Genomic DNA, 17,164 nt, shown 5'->3' on the forward strand with positions numbered 1-17,164 from the left:
TGAGGACCTTCACAGGAGCTGCCAACTCATGGCTTGCTGTATAGATCTTGGACTCTTATGTTCCCATGATTGCCCAGCCATCCTCTCCTGAGAGTTCATTGAAGACACTCATTGGATCTGCCAGCTTGTGGCCTGCCTTACAGACCTTGGACTGTACATCCCTGCAGTTATGTGAGACACTTTCATAAATTTTGTATTTACAGATATCTCCTGCTGATTTTGTTTATCTAGAGAACCTAGCTAATATACTGGGTATTGGGAAGAGTCCAGCCACCACTCCAATGCTTGGAGATTTTGGAATATTCACTCCAGTGTTTGAGGAGAGTATGGCCACTCCACAAGCTGATGGAAAGGGTGGGGCTGTAATTCAATCAAGCCCCGAGGACAAAACATCATTCCATACATGATTCTCAGAACTTGAAGCCTAATAGAGTATACCCAACAGGTTTTCAGAACGGTTTGGAAACTATGACCCTGATTTCCTTTCAATGTTTCCCTATGAAAATAGGAATGTTTACTCTGTGACTGTCTCTGTTTTGTATATTGGAAGCAGATAACTTGTTCTAAGTTTAACAGGTCCATAGCTGGAGGGAAGTTGTGTCCCAAGACAGACCACACCTGTAACTGATTTTGATGAGACTTTGTACTTAATATCATTACTGAAATGCTTGAAGGCTTTTGTTGTGTTGCAATGGAATGAATGTATTTTATTTATGGAAAGAATATGTCTCTTGGGGGTCCAGAATGTAGAGTGTGAAAGTTTGAAACTGTATTATTGGTCCCCCCCAAAATCATATTCTTAAAGCTAACCCATTAGCTACTACTGTGGGTGCAGACCTTTTGTGGGTGAGACATTATGATTAGAGTATTCAGTTGAAGGATTCCACAGGTGGTTCGTAATCCTCTTAATCATCTCTTTACAAGAGATGAAGTTTAGGGAAGTTAAAAAAGGAAAACACACAGAAGTGAGAGAGAAGGATGCACACAGATACTCAGAAATAAAGCCACAGATGAGCAGCCAGAAGCTGAAAGCAATGAGACCTAGGAGAGAAGGACCAGCAGTCACTGGCCATGGGCTATGTGACAGAACAGTCCCAGAGTAACAACAGCTTTACTTCAGGGAGGAAATATTGCCTGTTGATGCATTGCTTTGGATACCTTCATGGCTTCAGAACTATAAGTTTGTAAGTCAAATACCCATTGCAAAAGCCAATCTATTACTGGTATAATGCATTTCAGCAACTTTAGCAAGCTTAAACAGGAGGCTAAATAGATTTTTCTGAAAAAGAGGAATTTTTGTTTGAGTTTTGATGGATGTAAAGGATAAAAATTGGTGGGGAAAGGGAGGAATAGAAACAAATCATATTTGGTTTACCTGGAACTGATTTTTTTGGTTAAAGAAGAGGAACTGTGGGGGTGTTGGTGAGAAGTGACTGGGGAAAGTTCTGGTTGTGATGGCAGCTGACTGAGGGAGTTGATGGCAAGCCAAGGTTTAGGAACTGTGACCATCTTCAAGAGTCTGTTTAGTCTAATAAGATGGCTTGGGTGAATATTTTTGTCACAGCCAGAGTTCATTTTTCCAAACGACTGAAACTGATGCTGTCTGACTTAAGCAGAAAAGGAATCTCTTAAAAGGATATCAAGTGTCTCACTGATTTGTTGAGAAATTTGAAAAAATGAACATGGAAATGATCAGCAATAAAGGGAGCACAATGGGTCAAGACCAAGGCCAAGCTAACCCTGAAGAAATAAATAGCCGCCTGTTGCTGAGCTGCAGGCACCAGAGTTCACAACTCAGAATGTGGGAGCCAGAGTCTGGGTGCCATCACTATCTTTGCTGCCAGGAAGAGAATCTTCTTCACCAGCTCCTTTCTGTCCCAGGATCCCGATTCAAAACCCAGGCCAGCCAAGACTATCCTTTGAGCCTCAGTGTGGACTCAAATCTACAAAGGAATGAAGATGCTAAGAAAAAGCAAGAATGTATACCCACTAAAATTTTATTGATATGGGACTGTATTAAGTTTAAGTACATGTTTTCCTGGGGTACATATCTCTAAGGCACCACAGGCATATGCATTTTTAATTTTCTTTATTTGTGGTAATTTTCTTCATTTGTGATGCATTTGTCGATCTTCGATTCAGGCTAATAATGGCCTTACGGAATGAGTTAGGAAGTTTCCTTCCTCTTGTATTTTCTGAAAGAGTTTGAGAAGAAGTATTAATTCCTTTTCATGTATTTCCTAGACTTTACCAGTCTGAGTCATCTTATGCAGGGCTTTATTTCGTTGGAAGTTTTTGATTATTTTTACTAATTAGAGATACATTCTTCTGGAATAAGTTTTAGTAGCTTGGATGTTTCTAGGGATTTGTCTGTTTCATTCAGGTTACATCATTTTTGGAGTATAATTTTTCATAGTATTCTATTATCGTTCTTTTCAGAAGGTCAGCAGTTATGACCTTTCATTTCTGATGAAAAAGGGCTTTTTTTTTTAGTCAGTCTAGATCAATGTTTGTCAATTTTGTTGATCTTTTCAAAGAAAGAATTTGGTTTCATTGATTTTTTTTTGTTCTAGTCTCAATTTCACACATCTCCACTCTAATTTTTATTTTTCCTTTGTTTATTTGGCTTTTGATTTTAGTTTTTTTCCTACTTTGTTTCTTAAGGTAGAAGCTTAGTTATTGACTTAAAGTTGGTCTTTTTTATCAACATAGACATTTATAGCTTCAAATTTCGCTCTGAGGACTGTTTTACTGCATCCCATAAGTTTTGATCTGTTGTGTTTTTATATTCATTTTCATCCATCTAAAAGTATTTTCTAATTTCCTTTGTGATTTTTTTATTTGGTCCATTGCTAATTTAAGACTGTGCTATTTAATTCCAAATATTTTTTCATTTCCCAAAAAGCCTTCTGGTATTGATTTCTAGTTTCAATATTGATTTCTAATTTTAAAATTTATTGATACTTTTTGTCATCTAACAAGTGGTCTATTGTGGAAAATGCTTCACATGTACTTGAGAAGATTCCATACTCTGCTATCTTTAGTGGTATCTTTCTAACATATCTGTTAGCTCGTTTTCATTTCTACTGTGTTTCAAGTCTCATATGTCATAGCTGACTTAGTGGATGTTTGGTCTAATTAACAGATAGTTAATAGTATAACTCTAATAATACTGTTTTGCCAGTTGTAACAGAAGTACCACAATATTGCAATATTGTCTATTAATAATATAGATAACTTTGTGTTTGTGGGTAGTATATGGGAACTCCATACTTTCTGCATGATTTTTATGTAAACCTACAACTTTTTTTATAAAAGGAAAAAACAAAGCTATTTACCAAAGTTATGCTATATCCTGACCTAGGCACTGTGGATAATACCATAAATAAATCAACATAACCATATATTAATGATTACTATGATGAGGAAATCATATGTAAAACAAATGTATGTAAAATCCAAAATAATTACTTATGATAAATATGAAAGTACAGGATACCATAAGAAGGAACCACGTGTGCCAAATTTGGATCAGAGGAAGAAGATGCCCATGGAAAACGAAACTAATATCTGAAAGATTAGGAGAAATTGGGTAGGTAAAATGTAGAGGAAGAGCTCTTTTTATCTGATACCTTGGAATGCCTGGAAAAACTCTTCCTAATACCTCTTTCCTCTAGCAATTATTTTTTAAGCAATTTTATTGTGATATATTCACACACTATATACTCTGTCCAAAGCATACAATCGATGACTTGTGGTATAATCACAGAGTTTTGCATTCATTGCCATATCAATTTTAGGAAATTTTAATCAGAGTGAAAAGAAAAACTCCATACCTTTATCCCCTCCTATTAGAACTGATGTGGTACCATTGTTGCCGTGGATGAAAGAATATTAAAAGATTACTGTCAACTACAGCCCATAGTTTATATCAGGTGCTTTTTTTCGATATACCACCCTATTATTAGGGTGGTATATCGAAACAGCGACATAGATTTGTTCTGGTCCATGAAAGAACATGCTTATATTTGCACTGCTAAATTCAGTCCAGCAATTACTTTTATCCAGAGGTTTTCTGAAATAAATTGCAGTGACAACTGTGACCTGGTTTTTGTTTTGTTTTCTACAGCTTGCTCAGACAGGTGTCCTCTGGCTTTGGCAGCCTGGCTTTGCTGAGAGATGGTTCCTGCTAGGCTCTCACAACAAGGTTCCCTAAGGTTGTACCCCCATGAAAACACCACTCTGGGGAAAATTCCATCAATTATCCAGTTGCTGTGTTCCCATAATGCCATTGATTTACGTGAAAGACTCCCCCACTCGCCGGATTAGAATGGCTTCTTTTAAGTTTAGATATAGTCCTTATTTCTGAGGGTTGCACTATATTATGCCAGGAGGCTGCTTTTGTTCACACACAAATTAGCTGCACCAAGCCATCACATAGCATTTTCATGAGAATGAAGTTGCTTCCTAAGCATAAAAAGCTTAGGAAGTAGAAGTTTTTCTTCCTTTCCTCAGCTCTTTAAAGAGAAACTGAATTTAACAACCATTTCACTATTTGTTAATACGTAAATACTCTTTTATACCAATAAACTGTAATAAAAACACATGACCAAGGCATAAGGGAGGAAGCCTAAAATATTCTTGCTTTGTGAACTTTACATTTAAGTGAAGTTTAATATGTGGAATCCTTTCCGAAAGTTTTTAAAACCATTCTTTTAATTACTGAGATCAATTTGAAGCAAAGGACTTAAAAATTTTGCCAAAGAAGAAAAAATATATAGTATTCTAGAAAAATTCAAAGTTAGGTGTTTTCACTTTATTTTTCTTTCATTAAACTTATGGCAATATTTTTCTAGCAATTACCATCTTTCAAGACAAAACTTAAAGATTCAACTAAATATCAGCTAATCAACAGCATTGTTCAATTCACTGAGGAAGATGTAAAGCCTAAATGAAGGGAAAAATTATTGAGTGATTTTGATAATCTCCCTAAATCAGCCGTTATCTTATAAGTTTAGATAGAGTCGAAGGAGAGTGGAATATTATAATTAACCAGGGCCATTTCTTAAAGTAAACCTTTTTTCTTGTATTGAAGTTTAAGAATACTCATCCAGTTTGAAGAGAAGTCAATTTTTTATCTCTCCAATCAGATGTTTTACAGGTCTGCATAAGGCTAACTTTCTCGGAATCAAAATGAAAGAACTTAAATTTCCAGATACTGAATTCACTGTCAGAAAGCACATTTAAAAATCTCTCTCTCTGGGGGTGCAAGGGTAGTTCAGTGGTAGAATTCTTGCCTGCCATGCAGGAGACTTGGGATCAATTCTCAGTCTATGCACTTTCCAAAAAAACAAACAAACAAGCAAAACAAACAAACAACAACAACAACAACAAAAGTTCAACAAATGGTGCTGCAATAATGGGGTGCTCACATGGAAAAATAGTGAAATGTGACCACGCCATAGAGTATACAATATATATTGTGTGTATGTGTATGTGTGTATCAAGTTAAAGTGGTTAGATGATGGGATTCTCCTTTCATTATAGGGTACTCTTAACCAATATTCATTCTTTTATGTATGAACAGGTTTACATTAGGACCAGTTACTTACAGGGAAATTTTTGTCAATTTTCCTATTTTAGTTTCTTGGCTGCTAAAATAAATACTATAAAATGAAATTGGCTTAACAAGAAGAATGTATTGGCCCATGGTTTCAGAGGCAGAAGGCTTACTTCTTCCCAAGGACAGTATCTTCTAGCTGGCTGGCAATCTCTTTGGGTTTCTTTAGGTTTTTTTTTGTCACATGGCAATGCACATAGTGGCTAACTCTCCTTTCTTGTTTGGGTAGTATTTACTTCCAGGTTCTGGTTGATCCCTACCACTTCACTCTCTGTGGCCTTCTCTGTAAGGCTTCTGGTAATTTGGGTAACATCGTAATTGAAGTAAACTCATCAAAAGGTCCTATTAACAATAAGGTTCACACTCACAGAATGAATTGAGATTAAGAACATTTTTCTCTGGGGTAAATAACTCCAAGCCACTGCAACTCCTAATAAAACACATTTCCCCAAAATTTCACTATTTACTTTGTCCTCGAAGCAAGAAAGCTAATGAGAATATATGGATGCCTATTTGATCGCTTTTACTACCAAGTTTAAGAAAAAATACTTCAAGTCACACTCCCATATTTACGTAATTCTCTGACTTCATGACAATTTCCTAGTAAGCCAAATGCTTATGATAATAAACTATTAAACTTCTTGCATTTTTTATCATTCTGGTTGCCTATCTCTGTCATCCATTGGCACATAATGTGAATATGGAAGTTATTTTGCGTCTCACTTGAATGACAATAATGAACATGCTCTGGATTTTAAGTTCTCTTTAGTAATTTTAAAAGTTGTCAATTTGTTTGTATTGAGTAATAATTAAATCTACTCAAACTCTGGCTACGTATCAGCTGTGTGGCCTTGGAAAAGTCACTTAACATCCATGGGCCTCAGTGCCCTCATCTATAAAACAAGGTTAGTGATCATGACTTCAGGCAGGAGCTTTGTGCCTCAAAAAAGTGACTCCCAAGGGGAAATTAGGAACTAAAAACAGTGGCAATGTGGGGCACAGTGGAGAAAATATTTGGGATTAGAGGGAAAAAGCAAACACTTTTAGGCCATATGAATGGAGTTCTCCATCCAGGTTATTCTCTGTAGAATTCATTTTTTCATTTTACAGATATTCCTTGAGTTCCTGCAACTTGCCAGGCCTGTGATCCTACCTTGACTGAGACAAACACATACTCTTTGGACCTTATAGTTTAGTGTGTTTGGGTGGAGAACATGAATAAGTCAATAAAGGAATAAATCATGCCACTCCAGGTAGTGATAAATGCCATGAAAAAATAATGAGCAAAGTGGAAAGAGCAGGGTTTGGAGGTCATGGTGGGTGTTGGGTGTGGGAGGCTATTTTGGGATAGAGAAGGCATCTCTGAGCAGAGATCAACATGCATTTAGAATGGACAAAAGAGTTAGGCCTTTGATTGCCAATCACTTTTTTTAAAAAACTTTTTTATTGTATAGTATAACATATATACAAAGCGAAGAAAGAAAAAAGCAAGAGATCGCAAAGCACTCTTCAACAAGTAGTTATGGGACATATCCCAGAATTTGTAATGGGCTACCAGATGATCCTCTCAGAGTTTTCCTTCTAGCTGCTCCAGAATATAGGGGGCTAGAAGGCATATATATTTTTAATCATCACAATAAACTTTTTTTGCGTGAAAAATAACATACATACAAAAAAGAATACATTTCAAAACACAGCACCACAATTAGTTGTAGAACATATTTCAGAGTTTGCCATGGGTTACATTTCTATAATTTTAGTTTTTTACTTCTAGCTGCTGTAAGATACTGGAGACTAAAAAAGATATCAATTTATTGATTCAGCATTCATATTCATTTGTTAAATCCTATCTTCACTGTATAACTCCACCATCACCTTTGATCTTTCCATCCCTCTCTTTAGGGGTGTTTAGACTATGGCCATTCTAAATTTTCCATACTGGAAGAGTCTGTCACTGATATAGGGTAAGGAGATGGTTATCTGATATTTTGGTGCTGCTGGGCCCTCTAGGTTTCAGGACTTCTGTGGACCAGGGACTCATCTGGAGAGTGCAGGTTTCTGGAAAGTTACTCTAGTGCATAGAGCCCTTGTGGAATCTTCTATATTGCCCTAGGTGTTCTTTAGGAATGGCTGGAATGGTCCTGGTTGGTGTTTGGCAGGTGATGATAGGTAGCAAGGTCTAACTGGAGCTTGCATAAGAGCCACCTCCAGAGTAGCCTCTTGACTCTATTCGAACTCCCTCTGCCACTGATATTTTATTAGTTACACTTCTTTCCCCCTTTTGGTCAGGGATGGTATTGTTAATCCCGTGGTGCCATGTCCCATGTCACCAAGGAGACTTTCACCCCTGGATGTCATGTCCACATAGGGAGGAGGTGATTGTCACTTTTGACTTGACCCCAGACCCTGTGTTCTCCAAGTGTGGAGATCCAAGTACATAGCAGCTCTGTGAAAAAAATACTACAGAACTGGCACAGGGTCCAAACAGCCTCAAAAAATCCAGGACTAAGTGGTGATTCCAAAAACAAAGATGTTTCTTTTGATGTTATTCTCTGGCCTTTGCCTGGAGGCTGGAAAGAAGGGTAAATTTGGGAGTAGAAAGGGAAATCATTGTAGAAACCTGATCTATGAGCTTCTCTCAATTCAATGATAAGAGTCACTACTGCGAATGTGATGTGGATTTAATTGTGTACCCCAGTTTGGACATCTTGCTTTTAGTCCACATTCTGGTGGTGTGCACCCATTGTAAATAAAATCTCTACAAAATGTTAGTTCAGTTAAATTGTGGCCCAGTTGAATCAAATTGGGCTTTAATCCTGATGACTAGAGTTCTTTGTAAACACAGTGAAAGTCAGACAGAGAGAAGCCATGGGGAGCAGCCAGAAGCTGGAAGTCAACGGAACCTGGAAGAGAAAGAAGATGCTGCTGCATGCATTTCTATGTGACACAAATGCCAAGAACCTGGGGTCACTGGAAGCCAGCTGTACAGCACCACAGTCTTCAGGTAGAAAGCAAACCCATGAGCCATAAATTCCCCTTGTTTAAGCCGGTGCATTGTATGGTATTTGTTTTAGTAGCCAGAAACTAAAACATAGATCACACAGTATATTCCAGGAAAATGAGGAAAGGAACAAGGGACAATGGGTATACTATGCAGCCTGAAGAAACAAATTGGCCTCAACACCTTGGGAACCATGGTTGCTGTCAGAGTGGATGACAAGGCTGAGCAAAAACTATGATTTGGATGTCAATTCTGCCCATTTTAGTTGTTTTTACTATGCATCCAGTCACCTGCCTAATACCTCTCTATATCCTTTCAGTGAAGAACAGCCTGACAGGGTGTCCAGAGCTCCAACTTCTAAAAGCAGGGGTGAAAGAAGCAGTTGGTTTGCTTTTGATACTCTGTTCTGGAGAACTGAAATTTAAGGAGAATAACAGAAATCTTGGCATTTCTGCAACAACATTCTCTATCTATGGGTCCTTGATGTCCAGCCTGCCCACCTGCCCACCTTAGGAGTTCCTGTGGTTAACCTAGTGTGCCCCCAGGAGAGCTGGTCTCCAGCCCTGGAGGGAGTCCAGTATCTGGACCTGCCCTTCGGCTCCAACTAATCCCCTGTACCTTGTCAACCTTGTTTCTGTTAAATTATCCTCCTAATTTAATAACCCCAATTAACCTTCCAATTTAATAAAGCACCATTGAGCAAAGATGTTTTACTAGAAGCTGTCACTAACTCCGGGGATGGACTTTAGGAATTAGATGGGAGAAAAGGCATACCTATACCATATCCTTATCAATTCCCTACCTGATCAGGGTTTTCTAATGGCCTAACAAAAGATTCCTAATAAAACAAATAGTTCTTTTTTCCCAATCCCTCTTTAGAAACTCATATTTTATTCTCTCTCTCCATCCCTTTCTACCCTAGAATCAGCAGTTGTATGATATCCTTTGGGAAACCCTGATTTAGGCACCACCGGTGTTGGTGAAGATGGATGGAGTTGAAAGATCAGGAAGCAAGAATCAGATTTGCAGGTGGGATTTCATGAATAGGGAGGGGCCTAGGCACAGAGTGAAGGGCCAAGGTTTAGTCGCTCAGACCAGGTGGGCAAAGAAACAGAAATTGAACTCAAATATATGATATCCAATGCCACAACTCAAACATAAAAAAAAAACTAGGTGGCCAGTATAGCACAGTTTTGCAAACATTTGCTGAATGGACCTCTATTTGTTTCCAGGCACTGAGATTATGGAGATGAAGACAGAGATAATATTTTTATGTTCAAAATCAGGTTCCTTTAAAATTAGTCCAAATACCCAGATCAGAAGTAGGGTCCATTATGACAGGATATGTCACTCTTAATCTGATCCTGAGGCCAAAATGTGGGATAATATATGATCTTATCCCAGATTCTGGAAAAATAGGATCAATGAGTACAAAAGAAAGTGTTAGACTGGCCACCAAAGTATGTACATCTGTAACTTAACCAATTTATATAGTAATTGTAACATAAAAGGCAGCTTCTTACTACAACTTCCCCAAAGCACCTACTTTTACATTTGTGGGTCCTTGTGGTCACAAGGATTCTGGCTCTGCCTCCAGCTCTGTAGGTGGAACATATTCCCCAGGCTAAGCTATTAAAAAGCATCCATCTGCTTGGTCATGTAGATTGGTTCAGGAGTGGGCATGTAATCTAAGCTGCTTTAGTAGGTGTGAACCTCTGGATTTAATAAAAATGCTGGGACGAAAGGCTTCCTCTTCCTTCTGGATATAAATGAAGAGACATGTCAAACCAGAGAAGTTGGCAATCATCTTGGAAGATACAAACTGAGGGCTGGTATGAGAAGATAATGGATTACAGTGGAGAAAAGTTGAAAACTGGAAAGAGGAATACCAGACCCTACTTGACTCACATTTTTTTCCCCTATACCTAAACCATGTGGCATCCAGAATGGCCAGTTATGTGAACACTCAGTTCTTCCCTCCTTTATTTTCTTTTTCTTAGGCTAGTATACACTGGGCTTTCTATTTTTACAACCATGTACATGGTGAAATAGCTGTTCTCTTTAAGCTGGGCTCCAGGCATCTGACCTGTCATTTACTTGTGGCACCTGAGGCTTCTCCTTGGCGGGGTACAATTTCTTCATATCTAAAACATAGAATTTGGAACAGCATACATTTTTTATCATTTCCATATTTAAAAATCAACTTTTTCCGTAGACATAGCTTCAAACTCACATCAAAGTCCAGTTAATTAATGTACATCCCTGCAAGCAAATTTAGTGGGATGTAAAAATCATACTTGAAAGCCATGGGAGAATGAAATGGAACACAAAGTACCCAGGACAAACTTCACTGGCCTTAGAGTTTGAGTCAATTTTTGACCCTGGAGTTTGTATTATTGTTGTGCTTGGGAAACAATTCAATAACTGATGGGAAATTTGCCTATAGTGATGTGTAATAGTTGATGATCAACAGGTATAAAACAAAACAATTGCTGGGAAAATCTGATAGAGATATAAGCCAGAGAGTAAGACTCTGGCAGAAGAGTTAAAGCAAATTTGGAAGTTGAAAAGCATCAAAATAAAGTCAGTCCTCTAAGAAAACTGAGATGGTTTCCTCTACTTATCCAAAGTGTCTTATGGAAATAGCATAGCGTTTGTGTCAATGCCTATTAATAACGATTCCATGGGAATTACTTCATAGTATAATGAGTTGCTTGCTTATCTCCTTTCCTTAACCACCCCACCCAGTAGCATTCCTGGGAATATCTAAAATCCAGTTGAGATAATATTAATATATTGTTGTTTCAATGGAAATATGAAGCACAAAGAAATATCATATAACAAAAATCACATTTGCATTTGAGGGAATGTAAAATGTGTGATTGTCTAAAATAAAATATTTGGGTGGTCTCTCACCCATGGCAATAAAAGCTTTCAGATCTGTTCTGGAGTCTTAACCCCCCCACCCACCCCCCCATGATGCAAGGGATGGCAACTTTTCCCAGAACCCCAAATAGCCGTTTATGCCACCATGGCTTCTGTTCCCTGAGTTACTTTGTGATTTCCATATTTACACTATAGTGTTTTATTAAAGAAGCAATGGGAAATTATATTTGCTTCTCTTTTGCTATTTCATCTCTTCTTTCTTTTTTCATAGCCATCATAGTTTGTTCTTTCTTCAGGTTTAACTGACCAGAGTTACTATTAATTCCCATTAGTTGTCATTTCTTCAGTTCTCTAATCCCCACAAGACTTAGAGCACACCTTTGTACTTCAGTTTGGTTAAAGTAAGATACCATTGCTCTTTGATCTCAATTGAAAAGACAATTATTCTTCATATCACCGGATCATTATGCCCTTAAAAGCTAATAATTTCATTGTGAACAATGAGGGCTAAGCTGGTTAACTACATTAATGTGCTGCAACGTTAAACAAAATAACAGTCATCGTGCTTTAAAATTTATTCCTAAAAACCAAATGAATTTGATTTAAACTTATTGTCACCTCTGTTACTTTACTTTTTTTTTTTTTACATGGGAATACAAATTGCTTGGTAATATAGAAAACATTTAGAAATCCAGCTACATGAGCTATAGTTCAATCTTGATACATGACCAATTACATTATAATGGTGATTAAAATTCAAGCACTAAATAGCAATCAGGATTCTGTTCACTCAGGGACACATGTGTTGAGCACCTGCTGTATGCAAAGCACAGGGCTGGGTATTAGAAAAGGAACAGTGATAAACACCAGTCCTTTTATTCCATCATTTTATAAAGTACAGCTGACAGTCTTTCAGAGACTCACAAATACAATATATATATATATAAAGAACAAAACAAAAAAATAACAAGATTCTGGCTGAACAAGACAAAGACCATGACAGAGATATAAGCAGTGGGCTTTGGGTACACAGAGGAAGGGATGATTAATTTTTTTCAGGGGAAGTGGATGCAGGCTTCTCAGGGACCTTGAAGGAAGAAAGAAAGAACCCATAGCAGGTTTAGGGAACCAATGAATAAAAGCTGTCCACTACAAATTCATACTTTCTATTATTGCTTTTGTCTATACTGGTGATCACAACAATCTATCAGAACAATAAAAGTGCATGCAACTTTACCCCAACTTTAGCACCTACCCCAGCATTGAGGTGGCAGGGATCATGTCAAGAGAATGAAGCTGCACAAAACATGTATGGCATCTCATCAGCTTTTTGTTTTTTGTTTTTTGTTTTTTTGGATTCATGGTCTGGAAATCGAACCTAGGTCTACCACATGGAAGACAAGCATTCTATCACTGAACTACCCATGCACCCCCTCACTGGCTTTTAAACTTTAACTTGTTAGGACAATTCTGTCTATTGCACGGCAATGGTAATTTCTTGAAGCTGGGAGTTTGATTGCTTCCCCCAACCCCAAGTCAAGTCAATCAAGTTCTTACTAGAACTTTAAAACTTTGTACACAGAGCCCATTGACCTCAATGATCTCACCTTCAGCCAGTCCCTGGACAAGTGCTGCTCTACAAACCTGCAAGTCTCCAGGTCCTTCACCTTTGTGAAGGTATGGTCTCTCATGAGATTTGTCTTTGTGTAACTTGTTCCCTTCATCCTCCACATGGCTAATGACTACTCGTCTTAGCTCAAGATTCATTTCTTTGGAAAGATTTTAGTGATGCTCCCTTCTGAAATAAGCACACTAAGAAACATCTACCCAGATTATTTAGTAGAAAGCAGGATAGCTTTTGTAATACTTAGCTTTTGTGTATGTTCTCTCCTACTAGGGCATGAGATCCTTGATGATCAGAAATATGATATTATTTATATGTATTTATCTCTTGCTTACTCAGAAATAGTAAGTGCATGGCACATTTGCCTCATTCTCTCTTCCCTTGCTCACAACAGACAAAAATCCATCACTATTCTACTTCCTACTGAGCCATGTCTCAAAATGATTCTTATCCCAGTGTTCTAGGTAGATGCTGCTAGTCAGAGTTGGCACACAAATCCATGTTCTCCCCTTGCTTTCAGGCACTAAATCCCCACACAAATAATTAATATGGTAAAGATTGCCTCCTGTTATTACCTGGAGTTAGTGGCTATATTCAAGCCATCTTCCTAATCTTTTACATACATTACCTCATTTAATTCTTACAAAAATGCATTTGTGCTGGGTATTTTTTCTTTATTTGCCACAGATGCAAAAGCAGATGCAGAGGAGTTCAGACTCTTGTCCAAGATCATGCTAGCAAGCTTTGATTATAAACCACAGCTAATTGATTTCCAAGTCCAGATTTTTTCCAGTGCTGGCAAGGAGCTTGGATTCATTTTGCTGTTTTCTATGAAACCATAGCTTCTAGCCACTTATACTCAAAGAACTCATGTCAGGCATCTGCAGTTGCCACCTCCTATCATCTAGCTAGTTTGTCCATGCTCTAGTAAAGAGAGAGGCAGAGCTGCTCAGTGTCTATGAGACCAGCAGGCTAGCAGAGTTGGCCAGACAGAGGTGGTGGAGAGGACTCAACTGAATAAAAATTCCCATGCTCTCATAAGTGTGTATATGGGACTTGGCATTTGTTCCACCTTTTTCCAACCATGTTTTCTTTACCATTCTTCATAATTGCCCTGTGGAAATCTGAAACGGGAATTGCTTTTGTTACCACACATATTTTCCCACCACCCACATGGACTGATTTGTTATTTCTGGGTTGTTCTTGAGTTCTGGACAGTTGCTGATCATTGATTTTATTTCTATCTCAGAAAAAGGAGCTGGAAGGCATTGCCTTTCAAAGAGAAAAAAAGTAAAAGGTGCTGCATATATGAGAAAAACCACACGCATCTGAAAAACTGAATGAACTTTGTAGATAAGTTTGTTTCCCAAAGTTTTTATTTTAATACAATCAAAACATTTGACTTACTTGAAATGTGTCTTTGCCTTTAAAGGAACTTAGCTCCAATTTCATAACACCATTTTGGGGCTTAATTTAATGTAGACCTGCCTTTATATTTAGAATTCACACTGAAAAGGTATCGTGAGAGGTGGTACTATGCCTCTTTGTAGCTGGCGTTTTTTATTTTCAGCACATGATCTTTCCATATAGGCTTGGCTTTGAACAGACTTCAGTTCTGAATCAGCTTGGTCACTGCTTTCATCTTTTAAATCTCAAGATTATACTAATATCCATGACTCCCTGGCTTAAATGTCTTCCAGCAAACAATCTTGAGATATATTTGTGAAATTGGCACTGGTATGTGAAACTCTGTTCCTTCTAACACTTGTCCCTATTGGAAAGCCAAGTTTTATCTGGAGGAGTCCAGCTTTCATTAAAAGCGAATTCTGATAGAATAAAGTCATTTATGAACTTGCACCTTTCTGCAAAAAAAAAAAAAAAAAAAAAAAACAGAAAAGCTCACTCTTGTCTCTTAAATTAATCTAGATGACTAAAACCACTAAAAATCAAACTCGCTTTCCTAAGAAGAGCTCTTCATCTTTTCATGCCCTGAAGTTTAAGCTCCTCAAATGTGAAAGCAACATATTATCTTCCTAAATAATGCTGAGTTCGAGTCCCTTTATGCTTAGGAGACATTAATTTTTTAAATTAATAACTGTGAACATATATGGCAGAGTTACAGAGCTGTAGAGCTTAATGCTAAAGAGAAGAAGATTCTAGGTTAGTCCTAGCCAATTTCCTTCCATTTCGATGCTACTGGATCTCAGTCCAGCTGTCTTATCTACTGTTGCTTTGGGTGTAAAGGAGAACTGACAATGCAAAAATATCATTCCAGGGAAAGAAGGGCTCTTGAGATCCATAACCTCTCCCAGGTTATAGGTGTGCTGGATTGTTTTTCCACTCATGAAGAAAACATTGGCAATATGCAAGAGTTTTGTCTTTCCAGTATTCTTCTGGATATATACAAGTTCATTTGAGAAACTTCCATTCAACATTTCTTCAGGAAGTAGTTATTGGGATGGCATTTTATGCAGAGGCCTACAGCAGCCGTTACAAATGGGATGCTTGGCGGAAGGTAATAGTTAAAAGATTTTACATTTTTGCTAAAGAGAAAGAATATAAAACAACGCAAACTAATTATCCCTTACTTTTGCATTATGCTTTACTGCTAAGCAAACACTTATACCTATAGTAATTGTTGCTTTTATCTTTGCAATTATTGAGGTGAAGGGACAAATGTTATCTCACCCATTTTAGAGGTGAGGAAAATATGGCTGAGAATTTAAGGGACTATCTGCAATAGATTGCATTATGGGTTCAGTTCTTCACCCCTCCTTATATCTACACCCGTTGCCATGAACCTTGCAGTTTTTCCACAAAAGGAACAGAAAGTATTTCCCCAACCCTTAACACTGCCTTTGCTCTTGCATGCATTGTTCATAAGAATGAGAAGAGACATGATAGTGTGTTAATTCTCAATGAGGGCCTCAAGAGGCCTTGTGTATGCTTTGACACTCTCAAGTGTTTTCCTACACCAAAAGAAGAAAAGGTCCAGGCTACCCTCTATGTCTCAGGACAAGGTGAAAGGAAAGGGGTGTCACCCTAGCTGAGCCAAGCTTGAATAAGAGGACTCCCAGAAGACTGGCTACTGAGGTTGGTGTTTTTTGTTTGTTTGTTTCCTAGTAATAGCTCACTGACACATTATCCAAGGCTATACAAATTGTTAGGAGCAGAATCAGAGGTGTAGTCATGACTTTTGACCCTATAAGCATTGAACCTTTCATTACACCAGACTGCCGACTGAACATACCCTCTGAAGCTAGACAGATTTTCAGTTATGAGGCTAAAAAGCTTTCTTACCATATGCTTCCCTATTCCAACACATCTCTCGTTGTTTCCTAACAGAACTCCTTCCCACAGAAAGGTTAGTGTCCTTCCCACAAGCCATTCACACATGCTATCTTTCTTTCTTTGCACACTCACTCCTAGTGGCACAGCTCTCTTTCCCTGATTCTATTTATTTAATACCACACTTCTAATTTATCCTTTTAGTATTTTTCCTCTATTTGCTTGTTGTCTGCTTATCTGGCACTCAGCATTTATACATGGTATCAACCCCTCACAATTATGCCACTAACATCTGCTCTTTACTGATAGTATGTCCTTTCTCCATAGCTTAATATGTGCAGCACGGGAACCAATCTCTCTGCTTTGCTAGAGCACCTATGACAAAATAAATGAGCACATAGATAAATAAATGTAGAAAATATCTAATCTCATAGAATATGAGCTATACTAGTAGGAAGACTAAATTAGCACAGCATCTTTCTTAATTTGTGCATAATTGCTTCACATCTCTAGACTGCTAGGAACCAAACACAAAGACTCTGTGACATTGCCTTGCTCTCTTGTCATTTAAAATGCTCTCAGAAAAGAAGAAATGAAGTATACTTAACCAAGAAGAAGAATGTTTCCTTTCTCCACCAGGTGTCTCCTTAGGTTCAGTCATTTTCAGGATCACTGTAAAAGACCAAGACATGAGTAGGTCGAACAGGGAAGCACAATGCAAAGGGAGCCCACCTACTTAAAGACA

This window comes from Tamandua tetradactyla, chromosome 26 (assembly GCF_023851605.1).
Source record: "Tamandua tetradactyla isolate mTamTet1 chromosome 26, mTamTet1.pri, whole genome shotgun sequence".
Taxonomy (NCBI): Eukaryota; Metazoa; Chordata; class Mammalia; order Pilosa; family Myrmecophagidae; genus Tamandua; species Tamandua tetradactyla.